We start from the raw sequence: 16,182 nt of genomic DNA on the forward strand, positions 1-16,182 counted from the left end.
GGCTAACAGAGAAATGACCACAGGCGACAGCAGTGTCTTGAAAGCCCACTTACTACTATTTTAAACAATGTGTCAATAAATGTTTTTATATAAAGTTTCTTGGTTGTGCTTTTGGTTTTGGTATGGAGATTGAAACTAGGGGTGCCCTACCACTGAGCTACACCCCAGTCTATTTTATTTTGAGACAGAGGCTCACCAAGTAGCCCAGAATGGCCTCAAACTTATGATCCTCCTGCCTCAGCCTCATGAATTGTGGAATTACAGGCATTCACCACTATCCTCCGTAGTTGCTGATGTTTATTTTTAGAATAACTTCCTAAAGTTATAACCCAGGTGTGCTCCTCTACTGAGCTACATCCACCGCCCTTCTTATTTTTTGAGTCGGGTCTTGCCAAGTGCTGAGGTGGCTGTCCATAAACTTGAGATCCTTTTGTCTCAGTCCTCTGAGTTGCTGGGATTACTGGCATGTTCCACCATGCCTGGCTAGTATATCCTATTTTAGAGCTGAGTGACATTCCATTGGTTGTATATACGATATTTTCTTTATCCATTCATCAATTGATGGATACTTAAGTTGTTTCCATTTCTTGACTGTTATGAATAGTGCTGTAGTAAATGTGATGGTGCTTAATTCTCTTAAATGTACTCTTTTTGTCTGTTTGTTTTTATGTACCTAGATGTAGAATTGCTGGTAGTTAGATTCTTAATTTTTTTAATATTTATTTTTTAGTTATAGGTGGGCACAATATCTTTATTTTATTTTTATGTGGTGCTAAGGATCAAACCCAGTGCCTCATACATGGTAGGCAAGAGCTCTACCTCTGAGCCACAACCCCAGCCCTAGACTTTTAATTTTTTGAGGCACCTCCTTACTGTTTTCATAATGACTGCTAATTTATACTGCCACCAACAGTGTGCAAGGGTGTCCTTTTCTCCACATCCTTGCCAGCAGTTGTTACCTTTCATCTTTTTGGTAAATAGGCATTCCAATAGGTATGAGGTGATATCTTACTGGGCTTTTAATTTGGATTTCTCTGATGATTTTTGGAACACATATTTGTTAGCTGTTTGTGACAATTTTTTTACTGTTGAGAAATTTTCAAAATTATCAGAGTCAATTCTCACTTCATTTGTGGCTTTAGTAGATTGTGTCATACTTGTTATGTATAAGGAGGGATTTGTGAACATTAGAACATAATGGAATTGGTTCTTTTCCTTCCTCATTTCCACTATCTGTAAATGGACTGCTTGTTTCCAAGAGCATTTTTATGTAAATAAAGTCTGTAGCTATACTGGAAGTGAGTATAAGAGAAACTGATACTAGGCCTTCTCTCCCATGAATATTTTGGACCCCAAGCCAGAGTGAGGACCAGGAAATGGTAGATCTTGGGATATGCTCTACCACTACTTTAAAGATAGAAATTATCCTTATATCTATAGGTCCTGTTATCCCAATCCATTATAGGAGAATTGTGTGTGTGCATGTATTTGTGTCCAGTAAATCAATGAATTAATTCTAGTATTTCTGTGGGTATACAAAGGGTCAAGAACCAGGAAAGCAATCTTGAAGAACAGAGTTGGAGAACTTAAAGATTAAGTCTATAGTAGGGTAACAAACTTTTTCTGTAATGAACGGACTTAAATGAAAAAATATATCTAATGGAAAATAATGCTAAAAAGGTACAGCAGAAATGTTAGCTGAAGGTAGAGCATGATAAGAATGTGATGGAACTAACAGAATTTCCTAAGTTCATGGGGATGGAGTGGGGAAGGTGTTAGTCCTAGATGCATCCCAAATTAGTATGTTAAAAAACAAGAAAAACAAAGATTTAAGGAACCTATGATTTCTGAGAAATAACTACTACCAGTATGTGACTAAATGAGTTAGTTTCATTGGGTAAATCCTGGCTGATATATATGTGCTTAAAGATAAAAACTCTTCTTCAAGAGAGTATGCTGGCTTACCAAAAATAAGTGTTACCAAATATGATCTACTTAGCACTGCTTTTTCCTAAAAAACTTCTGTCAAAGGTTAAAATTATTGAATGAATTAGTTGCTTTGCAAGTGTACTTTTCTTGAATATATATATATGTAAGGATTATGAATGTGTTCTTATAAATAGATTCTTAATGAGTCTATTGATATTCATCAGATTTAAAACTGAGTTCAAAATTTTCCAGTATGGTCAAGAATACAGGCCATAAATATGAATTTATGCTGATGAAAATATGAATATATTCCTAGCGAATATATTGAAATTCATTAAATTTTAAACTAGGTTCAGAAATGTCCCAATATGGTCAAGAACATAGCTCATGAATATGAATATAAAGTTATAAAAATGTTCATGAATATATTCATATTCATTAATTTTAAACTGTATTAAAAAGTTTTCCCAACAGGGCAAAGAAGAATATATTCATGAATATATTTATAAGGAGGATATATTCATGAATATAATCATTATAAAGAATATATTCACATTTATGGAATATATTCAAGTTTATATTTGTAAGATCATTCTATAACTATTTGCTTTTTTACAAATTGCATAGGTTTTTAAATGCAACTATGAATGAATGTGAAAGTGAGCCTATTAAAATTTCACTGACATCTTGAAAAAGTGAAAATGTATAAATTTGTCATGGTGAATCGATCTGTTTATGAATTGGCTTCTAGTGAATAGTTCTTTGGCAAATTAATTTAGAGCCCCCCTTTCTCAGTGTGAGATGAATCACTATTTATTACAGGAACTACTTTGGGGAAAACCAATACAAAAATGAGGGGGATTTTGGAAATAGCTGGGCTGTCTGTGTATTCAGAAAAGACTGACTGATAATACCAAAGAAGTAGTGGTACCTGTTAGAAGGGAGGGCTTCAAGCCATTGCCTGACCTTCAAGGAGCCAAGTGTTTGGGTTAGTGAGACAAGTGTGCCAGGCAGTGAATGTGGGTAGGCACTTTTATTTCAAGTTCCTGTTCCTCCTATAAGGAACTATTTGCTTTTTTACAAATTGCATAGATTTTTAAATGCAATTTGGATTCACTTTCCAAACCTTATATGGTTTCATGATGAAGATTATTTCTAGGGTTAGACTGCCCTCTACCTTGAGACTTTTTTTTTTAATTGAAGTATAGTGTATATACAATAAAAAATACAAATCTTGAAAGTACCTAGATTAATAAATTCTTATATATGTATACACCCATATAAATCCCATATAAATACCACCCAGATCAAATTAGAACATTTCTTTCACTCCAAAGAGTTTCCTTTTGCCCACTCCTAGTCATTACTTTGTATAGGTGACCATTTTTCCGACTCCTATCACCTTAGATAGTTCTGTTCTTAAAATTCATGTACATGGACTCTGCTTTGTATATTTAAGTATATCTGTCTTCTTTCACTGAATGTAATTTTTGAGGTTCACTGTTTGTAGTTTTGTTTATCAGTACTTTGTTCCCCTCCTTAGCCCTTTTTATTTTTTGAGAGAGGATCTTGCTAAGTTGATAAGGCTGCCCTCAAACTTGCAATCCCCTTGTCTGAGCCTCCTGAGTAGCTGGAATTACAGGTGTGTGCCACTATTCCTGGCTGTTTGTCCTTTCTTTTATTCCTATCTATTTTATGAATATACAAAAATTTTAATCTATTCTTCTGATTTAGGATTGTTTCCAGATTTTGGCTATTAGGAATAAGACTACTATTGAAATTTTTATGCTTTCCATGGACACATATACTCATTTCTCAGTCTTTTTTTTTTAAATATATTTTTTAGGTGTCAATGGATCTTTATTTATTTACATGTGGTGCTGAGAATCAAACCCTGTGCTTCATACATGCTAGGCAAGCACTCTACCACTGAGCTATGACCCCAGCCCTCTCAGTCTTTTTTGATGATAATCTTTTCACTATCAAATTATGTAAAGTGTATTAAATACCCACTAGATATTAAGGAGCATTTCTACTATTGTGTGTTACATCTGCAAAATAGTTTAATTTCACTCAAAATGAAGGGAAAGTGGTAAGCCATGTGATTTGCTATATGTACTTCTCACTTCATCATTTATTTCGGTAATTTAGAAAGAAATTCTGACCCTTCAGACAGTTTGCTAGCCTGATGTCTCATAAATCAAGCATTCTTCATGACCCGTTTCCACCTGTGGGCAGGTTGAGGCTCAGGGCAACTTGAACAGTGCTTACACAGACGCTTCCGGCCAGCAACAATCCAAATTGTTCAGCCCAGTTTATTTAAAACAAAACAATACACATGCATACTTTCTCTCTGTCTCTTCAGGTATAGCACTTGGAAAAAAACTAAAGATTTGAATATTAATTCTTTTAACATTTTTAATATTTATTTTTTAGTTGTAATTGGGCACAATACCTTCATTCTATTTATTTATTTCTATGTGATGCTGAGGCTCTAACTCAGTGCCTCGCACATGCTAAGTGGACGCTCCACCACTGAGCACAACCCCAGCTCATCTTTTAACATTTTATAGGTACTTGACATACTTAATCTAAGCAAAAATTAACCATAAATGTAAATGGATGCTTAATGAGACAGATCTTGGTATTTTTGTTTGTATAAAGAATTCTTTAAGGGGCTGGGGTTGTGGCTCAGCAGTAGAGCGTCCGCCTAGTCTCGGTTATCATAGTATTTATAAGACATTTTAGTTGAAATATGAAATCATTAAAAGTAAGTTTTCTTATCATATTTATATTTTCCTTATTTATGTTGTGATTTTTCCCATTTACTAGTAAAGGATGTGCTGTTAAGCCTATTCAGTCTTTCTTGTCCTAGTAAACATGTCCTCTTTTCTATGTGCCTGACATTTGTGCACTAAGAACCTCCTTCCCATAGTTCCACAGTGTATTAGATTTATTTCTTAAGGCCTTTTTTTTTTTTTTTTAATGTAGCCTTCTTCCTAAACTAGAGGGAAAGTATTTAGTGACATGAAAAAATTTAAAAATTTTTCTATACTGTTAGACTTGAAATGAACGTGGAGCCTGCGAGGGCCTGAGAGACCACTGTTCAGCTTCTCTATTTTGTTGATGAAGAACCTGGAATTGTAATTACTTCTTCACCATAACTAAAACTGCACAGTTTTATAATTGCTGTTCAACTATAGGTATTTCTAGTAAGACTTTAAATGGTGGGAGTAGTGGCTACGTGTCTATTTAATGCTGTATCTCTGGAACTGAGCAGTGTTTGGAAGAAAATAGGCATTCACTTATTGATGTTGAAGAAATTAATAAATGAATCAAGATTGGCAAAGGGGACTGCTCAAAGTCACATAGCCATTTAGTAGACATCCTGCAGGGAGGAGCTGCTCAGTCCAGTTCAGTACACTAAAAGAGTTTCGTTATCTACTCCTCCAGTCTGCAAAGGTCTGTGGCAATGATTACTTTCCTTAAGTGTAATTCCAGGCTCTGTGACATCTATTTCACACAGTGCCTTTCAATATACAGAGGGGGGGATACACAGAAAGCAGCTAACCAGGGGAACATCAGAAAATGTACTGTCTTCATTTTTGCTAGGAGTCCTTTACAAGATACTTTTGTACTATTAAAAGCATCAAATCATCAAATTTGGGGTGGGGTCGTGGCTCAGTGGTAGATCACTTGCCTCACCCATGAGAGGCACTGGGTTTGATTCTCAGCATCACATATAAATAAATGAATAAAATAAAGGTCTATCAACAACTAAAAAAATTTTTTTAAAAACCATCAAATTTATTCTGCAACCTGTACAATCAGAAAAATGAGAAATTATTTGATTAAAAAAACCCATCAAATTTATGGAAAAAAGCTTTCCGCAGTTGCAGTCTTATTTGTAATCTTATTATTTTTTTTTTTTTTTAATATTTATTTTTTAGTTCTCGGCGGACACAACATCTTTGTTGGTATGTGGTGCTGAGGATCGAACCCGGGCCGCACGCACGCGGGGCGAGCGCGCTACCGCTGAGCCACATCTCCAGCCCTGTAATCTTATTTTTAAATTTAATATTTCTGAAATAATTGCATGCCCTAGCAATAAAAAATTCTGTTTAAGATTAGGTTCATTAACCTCAGGTACTCAGATTCTTAAAGAGATGCTTACAACACCTCAGGAACTATTGATAAAGGACTTTTGTTAATTCAAATAGTATCTTCCAGAGTCAGGGATGTGGCTCAGCTGTAGAGTGCTTACCTAGTATGCTCGAGGCCCCGAAAACCCCCGTAAACAACAGCATCCAGTAATATCTTCCAGAATCATCATGATCCTTAAGCTTCATCCTTAGTTTTTTGATCTCTTGACCTCCATTTGGGATCTTAAATCTGTTTAGCACAAAATGATAAGCTTGCATATTCACAGAAACTTGTTACTGATGGTTTTCTTGGAGAATAACCTCGGGGGACATTGTCTTTTACACTATGTTCCCCACTGTTACCTGCACTCATCTTATTTATTTATTTATTTATTTTTAAAAATTTTTTAGTTAGGCACAATATTTTTATTTTATTTATTTTTATGTGGTGCTGAGGATCGAACCCAGTGCCTCACATGTACAAGGCAAGTGCTCTGCCCCTGAGCCACGCTTCTAGCCCCTGCACTCACCTTTTGATTGCATGATGGCTTTTCCCTTACTCATATTTGCTCTACTATCAGAATTCAAACAATATTAAGAGAGAATGGAGAAAAGATTGGAAAGAAACTCCTGCCAAGTCAGTGTGATTTCTTATATGTTGTTCTATTAAAATGTGTATATTTTATATTTTATTTCGTATGAAATGATAGGTTCATTTTTTCTTTGTCATTTTTACTTAACAGAGAGATACACAAATGAAAATGCTTTCATTCTTTTGAAACATCACTTTAACACTTGAAATTTGTGCTGTTACTTGCCAGGAGTGAGTTTTTCTACTTGTGACATGTCGTGGAGATGAATTAGATGGGTGGGTTTCCTTCTGGATAACACTTGTTTTTTGCTTGTTTCTTTGTTGGTCTCGGGTTTTTAAAGAGGTAATTAAGTTAAAACGAGGTCTTTAGGCTAGGCCCTAATTCAGTATGACTGGTGTGCTTATAAGAGAGGAAATTTGGACAAAGAAATGCACACACAGATGGTGAGACTTTAGAAGACAGGAGTTCATCTAAGAACTAAGGAGAAAGACCTTAGAAGAACCCCACCCTGCTGACAATTTGCTGACCTCCAGCGTCCAGAACTGTGAGAAAATAGCTTTCTGTTGTTCAATACCAATCTGTAGCATTTTCTTCTGACAGCCCTGGCAGACAAATGTAAGCATGATATCAAATATCTGAATGGCAGATTTATATAGTGTTATTAGAGATATCAAGAAAAGATTTTCATTGAAGATGGTAACTAAATATATACATTTTCTATTGCTTGATAAGTATATAAACTTGTTAGTGGCATTGTGGAAAGGACTATAACAAACATCATCTGTTTCCATTCAGTCATTTCTGTTTCCTGGTAAAATTCAGGCTGTATGCCCTTCCTTCCTTCCTTCCTTCCTTCCTTCCTTCCTTCCTTCCTTCCTTCCTTCCTTCCTTCCTTCCCTCCCTCCCTCCCTCCCTCCCTCCCTCATTTGTTCTTTTTAGATGTAGATGATGGTAGAATGTATTTTGACATGATATATATCTGGAGTATAACTTATTTTAATTAGGATCCCATTCTTGTGATTGAACATGATGTGGAATTATGCTGGTCATGTGTTCATATATGAACATAGGAAAGTTACGTCGGATTCATTCTATTGTCTTTCCTATTCCCAGCTGCTCTTTCTTCCCTTCTCTCCCCTTTGTCTAATCCAATGAACTGAACTTCTGTTCTTTCAGCACCCGCCCTCACTTTTGAGTTAGCATCCGCACATCAGAACATTCAGCCTTTGGTGTTTGGGGATTGACTCATTTTACTTAGCATGACAGTCTCTAGGTTCATCCATTTACCAGCAGACACCATAATTTCATTCTTCCTTTTGGCTGAGTAATATTTCATTGTGTAGATCTACCATATTTTCTTTATTCATTCATGTGTTGAAAGGCACCTAGTTGGTTCCATAGCTTAACTATTGTAAATTGAGCTGCTTTAAACATTGATGTGGCTGTGTCACTATAGTATGCTGATTTTAAGTCCTTTGGGTATATACCCAGGAGTGAGATAGCTGGGTCAAATGGTTATTCCATTCCCAGTTTTCTGAGGAATCTCCATACTGCTTTCCAGAGTGGTTGCACCAATTTGCAGTCCCACCAGCAATGATGAATCTACCCTTTCCCCCACATCCTCACCAACATTTATTGTTACTTGTATTTATTTATTTATTTATTTATTTATTTATTTACTTACTTACTTACTTACAGCGGGCACAACACTCTTTGTTTGTATGTGGTGCTGAGGATCGAACCCGGGCCGCACGCATGCCAGGCGAGCGCGCTACCGCTTGAGCCACATCCCCAGCCCCTGTTACTTGTATTCTTGATAATTCCTATTCTGATTAGAGTGAGAATCTCAGTGTAGTTTTAATTTTCATTTCTCTAATTACTAGAGATGTTGAACATTTTTTCATATATTTGTTGACCATTCATATTTCTTCTGTGAAGTGTCTGTTCAGTTCCTTTGCTAATTTATTTATTGGGTTATTTGGTTTTTTAGTGTTAAGTTTTTTGAGTTGTTTATATATCTTAGAGATTAATGCTCTATCTGAGGTGCATGTGGTAAAGATTTTCTCCCATTATGTAGGCTCTCTGTTCACATTCTTGATTGTTTTCTTTGCTGATAAGAAGCTTTTTAGTTTGATACCATCCCATTTATTGATTTTTGATTTTACTTTTTGTGCTTTAGGAGTATTGTTGAAGAATTCAGTTCCTAAGCTGATATGATGGAGAGTTGGGCCTACTTTTTCTTTTAGTGCACAGGGCCTCTGGTCTAATGCCTGGGTCCTGATCCACTTCAACCAACCTATTTTTCTTAACTCATATCCTGCTACTTTCCTGGACTTATTCTGTTCTTAAACAGATGAAATATTTGCTAATCTTTATATACTCTGAATATCTTATCTTTTTGTCTTTCCTTATTATTGTTTTCTTCCTGGACTTCTTACACTATGCATCTTAAGTCAGGTTTTTATTGAGGCTACCTTCTATGCTGGAAACTGCTAGGAACTGAACGTGTAGTGATGAGTGAAACTATAGGCCTCATGCCCAAGGAGCAAACACTAAGTGGGGTGACATAGGGCTACAGGGTGCAAATGGGGAGTCACCTAACCATTCCTTGGATAGGGATAGGGAAGGAATTGCAGAAATTATTCTGAATTACTAGTTCTCAAGTGGGGAAGTGATATAGGAAAACATTTGTCTGGAGACATTTTTGGTTGTCATGACCTGAGGGGGCAGTACTACTGGCATCTAATAAGGATGCTGTGAAACATCCCCCCCACAACAAAACATTATGTTTCCCATAGTGCCAGTAGTGCCAAGAGTAAGAGACCATTCTGCAAGTCAAGTTGTAAAGATTGAGTAGAACGATGTTTAATCTGGCAAAAAATGGCAGCAGTGGCAAAGATCTGGAGTTGGAGATATGATAAATTGGTAAACTAGAATGAGTTTCAGGTGGCTAGAACTCAGTGTTTCAGTGGGGAGGAATTAGGATTAGGAGGTTAGCCTGGAAGAGTTCAGATTCAAAGACTTCAAAGCCATGTTGATAAATTGGGATGTTTACCTCTGACCACTTGGAGTTTATTGTGGTTTGGATCTGGAACATCCCCCAAAGACTCATGCGTTGAAGGCTTGGTCCTCAGTGCAGCTATGTTTAGAAGTGGGATTTTGGGGAAGTAATTGGATCTTAGGACTCTAAATTCATCATTGGATTAATCCATTGATGGAATCATGATTTGATGGCCTTGTTGGGAGGTGGCAGAAACTGTAGAAAACCTAATTGGAGGAAGTAGTTCACTGGAGTATGTCCTTGACAGTTATATAGTGTCCCCTTTCCCTTCCTGTCTCTTACTCTTTGCTTTCTAACTGTCCTGAGGTGACTAGCTTTACCCTACTACACCCTTCTGTCATGTCTCTCTCACTACAGGCTCAGAAACAATGGAGCCAAATAACCATAGACTAAAACCATGAGCCAAAATAAATCTTCCCTGCTCTAAGTTGATTTTCTCAGGTGTTTTGTCACAGTGACAAGAAGCTAACTTAACAGAACTTTTGCTAAATAGTGCTATTACTATAGCTAAAACCCAAATTCACACTAATGTGAATATTCCAAAAGTAAGCAGTTCAGGCACCCTAGTGCATTGTAGCTAGTGATCAGTATGAGTTTATCAAACTGATGCCCATCCTAAAGTACTATTCTAATAGCAAGTTTAAACTTTTGGTAACGCATTTCTTAAGGATCATAGATAAAGCTACATAAGGGAGGTCTTCTTTAGCTGTGGATAGCTGACACTGAAAGAGCTTTTAAAATGAATCCAGTAAGGTCAAAAAGTTTATGGTAGATAGTGAGGAGACTTGATTGGGGATCGGTGTAGGGTTTCCCCAAATCTAACCCTTGCCCTATGAAGAAGGACTCACAGAACTCAGAAAGCTGTTGAAATCATGTCCACTGCTTATTACAGTGAAATATACTGATTGAAATCAGTAATGGAAGAAAAGGGAGACGGGTGAAATCCAGGAGAAGCCAGATGTAAGGTTCTAGGTATGCTCACCCAGGAGATTTACACAAGAATACACTTAATTCTCCTAGCAATAATGCATGATAAAATGTGAAGGCCAGCCAGAGGAGCTCTCCTGAGCTGTGGTGTCTGGGGTTTTGTCAGTCATGTCACCAGCAGTACCTGTGTGACCAGTGTTAGTCAGTGGTCAAACTGATACGTTGTGGCTGCAGGCTTCAGCTTACAAAAACACTGATCAGGCAATATATTCAATGAATTTGGAGGTTTTCTCCCAGGAACCTATCAAGGGCCTGTGTTGCTTCTTTGAATATGCCTGGTTTGAGCAACCCTGGCCTGCTGAATAACCATTTACTGCACAGGACTGTTTTTTTTTTTGTTTGTTTGTTTGTTTTAAGGTAAGGAAATTCATCTTATGACTGTTTTACTGTGAATTCATTAAATTATGGTAAAATGTACACAATGTAAAAGTTACCATTTAAATACTCATTGTGTGTGCAGTTTATTAGCACCAGTACATTCACACTGTTAAATAACCCTCACCGCTATTCATCTCCAGAACTTTTTCATTATCCCCAAACTAAAAATTTAGTGTGCCCATTAAAAAATAACTCTATTCCTGTTTCCCCCATGTATCCACTATTCTACTTTCTCTTTGAATTTGACTATTATTGGGATATCATATAAGTAGAATCATAACTGTATCCTTTTGTATCTGGCTCATTTTACTTAGCATAATGTGTTTAAGTTTAATTTATGTTGTAGAGTATATCATAATTTTATTCCTTTTTAATACTGATTCTGCATAGATTTTAACTTAAAAATAAACTCAAAATTATGAAGTTTTCAAAAGTCCTATATTTAGAATCAAAATTTAATAAGCCTTAGGATGAACTAGAGTGTTTTGAATGCTCATTTTAGGGATATGGTTTTTCTGACAAAATTATGTAAGAATTATGTACCATGCACTGTCCTTCACTAGGTATATTTCATTCAGCCAGGTCAAGAAAAGAGAAAATTTTGCAGAAATATTCATTAGTTTCTTTGGTTTTCCTAAGGACCTCTCTTAGTTCTTAGAGAATTCTATTTTTAAAAAATATTTTGTTTTAGTTGTAGTTGGACACAGTACCTTTATTTTATTTTTATGTGGTACTGAGGATCCAACCCAGAGCCCCACATGTGCTAGGAGAGCACTCTACCACTGAGCCACAACCCCAGCCCTGAGAATTCTATTTTGAAGTACCTATTGTATCATCCTTGGGAATGCTCCATAATTGCTACTTGGTCTAACTGCTGTCTTTCCTAATCCTGCTAGGCATTCATTTGTTAAAATGAATTTGCATATGATTACATAATATTCTAGCATTTTTCAACAACTTGTTCAAATTCTGCACCTTTGGCAAACTTTGTAGGTTTAGTTTACATCCATCCTACTTTTATGTAGTCGATGTTTTCAAAACTCAGAAATCAGAGAGTGGAATAAACTGGTTCCCAGAAAGTAGAGACACTAGTATTTAGAGGGTGCGTTTGAATGGAGACTGGTCAAACTTAGGTATGCTAGGATTGTGCCTTGGCTGCAGTTCTGGAAGTGAGAGAGATATCTATCCTAATATTCTTTGACAATTCTTAGGAGCTCCAGGTTGGCTTGGGGCTCGTGTACCATTCCTTTGAAGCAGTGCAGCACTGGGCCTGGTGTGGCACAGGGTTCAGGAGCATCACCTGAAGATGGTGCATATGGAAGTTAGTAGACTGACACTGGGGCAGATCACTTTGGTTTGAATTCTGACTCCTTTATTTGCTAGTTACATGACAGTGGAAAACCATGTTTTCTTACCTATAAAATGGAGGTAACTACACTTCCCCATAAAAGTAGGTGTATTACTGTACCTAATGTGCTTAGATTAGAGCCAGCACATTGTGAGTGCTGTCAGTGCATGCTCTTCTCATTATCTTTATTGTTAACTTCAATTCTCAGGGGAGTCCTCACCAACATTTCTAAATAGATTACTGTTTTAGAAGATCTAATAGTACCACTTATCACAGTTTTGATATTAAGTACCATTTATTAGGTTTACTTGTTTGATTATTGGATTAATATTACTTTTCTATAAAAATGAGAGTAAGAACCACGTTGGGATTTTTTTTTTTTTTGAGAGAGAGAGAGAGAGAGAGAGAGAATTTTTTTAATATTTATTTTTTAGTTCTCTGCGGACACAACATCTTTGTTTGTATGTGGTGCTGAGGATCGAACCCGGGCTGCAGGCATGCCAGGCGAGCGCGCTACCGCTTGAGCCACATCCCCAGCCCCCCACGTTGGGTTTTGCACAGATTGTTCATAATGACCTGGTAGATTATTAAGAAATGTATATTGAATGTAATTTTGTAGTTATAAAATGCCATTAATAAGCACTAAGATATCATTTCTCCTCTAAAATTAGCAAATTTTTTTTTTAAAAAGTAATACTATCCTATGTAGGCAGAAGATAAGGAAATAGACACTCTAGTATACTGTATGTGGGAGCAGTCTGATAGAGCCTACCTTACAGACAGTTTGACTAAAAAAATTAAAGTTCTACTTTTGATTCTATGTCTAGGTGTTTATCAGGATGATATAGAGGTAGATAAAAAGGTTAATATAAAAACATGTTCATTATAGCCATTATATTAATGAATAATTGGAATCAAGCTAAGCAAAGTGTCCAAAAGTAAAGGTTTGGTTAATTATACTATATACAACATTAAAAGTCATGTAGATTCATGATTCTCAAGTGCAGATTGAAACTGGCTGCAAACACTAGATATAAACACAGATTCCCACACCCAATCTCTTGGTCAACCTCCAAGTTTGAGCTAGAAGCAGATCCTCTACTTTCTAATCAGAACCATAGGTGATTTCAGGGCACAGCTTGATTTGAGAACTACTGTTGCAAATGGCTCTCTAGTTGTGCTTTGGCTCTCAGTCAACTGAGCCAAAGGTTTTATTCTTTTTTCTTTTAGGTACCTGCGATTGAACCTGGGGGCGCTTAACCACTGAGCCACATCCCAGCTTTTTAAAATATTTTATTTAGAGTCAGGGTCTTATTGAATTGCATAGAGCTACATTGATTTGCTGAGGCTGACTTTTATTTGTTTGTTTGGTTGGTTTTTTAAGAATTGAAACTTTTGTTTTATGTGGTACTGAGGATGGAACCCAGGGCCTCACCAGAGCTATGCAAGCGCTCTACCACTGAGCTACAAGCCAACCCAGAGTCTGGCTTTGAATTTGTGATCATCCTGCCTCAAGGTGGAGGGATTATAGGTGTGCCCAACCACCCCCAGCTAGTTTTACTCATTTCTTAAAACCAAGTGAAATGCCAACTAAGGAAAAAGAAAATCTCTGGGAAACCAAGAAAGGAGGACTAAAGAGGACCCTCCCCTCATCCCCGCCTTTTTACAAAAAATAAAAGAATATCTCCACACACTCAACAGGAAGAAGGGAGGAAGATTTTTCAGATTACTCTTAAAGCTAATTGGTATGCCTGTAATCCCAGTGACTCTGGAGGCTGAGGCAGGGGGTCTCAAATTCCAGTCCAGCCACAGCAATTTAGTCTAAAAATAAATAGAACCGAGAATGTTGCTTAGTGGTAAAGTGCCCCTCAGTTCAATCCTTGGTACCAAAAGACAGAGGGAAAAAAAGAAAGGAAGGAATCTAATGCTGAGCACCCAGCACTAGCCAAGGAAAAATCTCCTTTCACCACTTCTAGAAAAATTAATGGATGAAAGAATACACTGTCCCCAAATCAGGGCAGCAGGCCTGGTTTGGACATACAGATGTGATTGCTGGTAGTATCTGCTCTGCAGAGATCATCTACTTTAGAGCTTGGCTGCAGGCAGCATTTTGAAGGAGTGCCTCATTTTAGTATGTGAGTTCATTTGTAGTTTTAGTCACCAGGTACACTCCTAAGACCCTATGAGAAACTGGCAGGTTGGAGAGTTGAGGAACAAATGAGGCTGAGGCATTGCACCACCACAAGGCATCGTATCTGAGATTACAGGCATTCACCCAACAACAGATTGTGTGTGTGTGTGTGTGTGTGTGTGTGTGTGTGTGTGTTAAGTTGGGTTTATTGTTTATTGCCTATAATCTGTAAGATGCAACTTTATCGTGCCTTTGCAAATAGGATACATCATTTTTTAAAATATATTCTTTTTTTCTAGTTGGATACAATACTTTCATTTTATTTTTTATTTATTTATGTTTATGTGGTGCTGAGGGTTGAACCCAGAGCCTCGCACGCGCTAGGCGATTGCTCTACCGCTGAGCTACAACCCCAGCTCCATACAGATTCTTTATTATAGATCCTGTTACATCTTGGGAAATGCCATCAAAAGAATGAAGCTAAATTTTGGGTGAGGTGGGTTGGAGTTTGAACTTAGGGGTGCCTTAACCACTGAGCTGCATCCCTAGGCATGCCTTAATTTTTATTTTGAGACAGGGACTCACCAAGTTGCTAAGGCTTGGCTTTGATCCTCCTGTCCCAGTCTCCTCAGTTGCTGGAATTATAGGTGTGTGCCATCATGCCTGGTTTGAAGCTATATAAATTTAAAGGCAATTTAAGATATTTTATCGTGAACTGGGGTTGTGGCTCAGTGGTAGAGTGCTTGCCTAGCATGTGTGAGGCACTGGGTTCTATCCTCAGCACCACATAAAAATAAATAAAATATTGTGTCCACCTACATCTAAAATATATATATATATATTTATTTTGTCATTCACTTTGAGACAGAAATTTCAGGTTTTCTATTTACTGTTTTTCTTTGAGTGAACTATATAGCATGAATCATCATGTCAAATCATGCCCATTGATGGGAATACCACTTTACACGTGATTGAATAATATTGCTGTTAGATCAATTTGAATGAATGGAATGCCATTATAATTAATGTTAATCCTCTTCTGACAGTATATAGTAAAAACTCATTCAGTATATGCTATAGAAATTAAGGGAGAGTTGAGAATTTTGAGGTATTTATGAATGAATATTTTAGAAGCATTTATATTTTTTGAAGCATTTTTAATATAATATCAGTATCAAATTAACGCAGGCAACTTTTTTCCATGACAGTAGAAACCTCACTAAAAATTATTTCAAAAATCAATTGTTTTCCTGGCAAAGGCATATCTAGTTTGTATGTCATGAATGCATATTTCAAGTAAGGACATAGCCTGGGTCAATTTGCCAGAGAGATGGTGAGCTGCATCACAACTTCTTCCTTCTTCCCATCTCCCATATCCAGTCTTCCATTATCTTCTTTTCAGATCTGTGCTCTTTCCATCCATCTGCTGCTATTCAAGGCAAGTTGCTATTATACCTTACCTGAATTGCTGTATCAAATTTCCAAAATTTCCTCTAGTCCATCTCTCTTCCATCTATAATCAGAATGATTCCAGTTACCTTCTTCCTTAAAACTATATACTTTATTAATTGTGTAACAAAGTCCAAATTATTTTGCATGACCTGCAAGACCTT

This window comes from Urocitellus parryii, chromosome 4 (genome assembly GCF_045843805.1).
Source record: "Urocitellus parryii isolate mUroPar1 chromosome 4, mUroPar1.hap1, whole genome shotgun sequence".
Taxonomy (NCBI): Eukaryota; Metazoa; Chordata; class Mammalia; order Rodentia; family Sciuridae; genus Urocitellus; species Urocitellus parryii.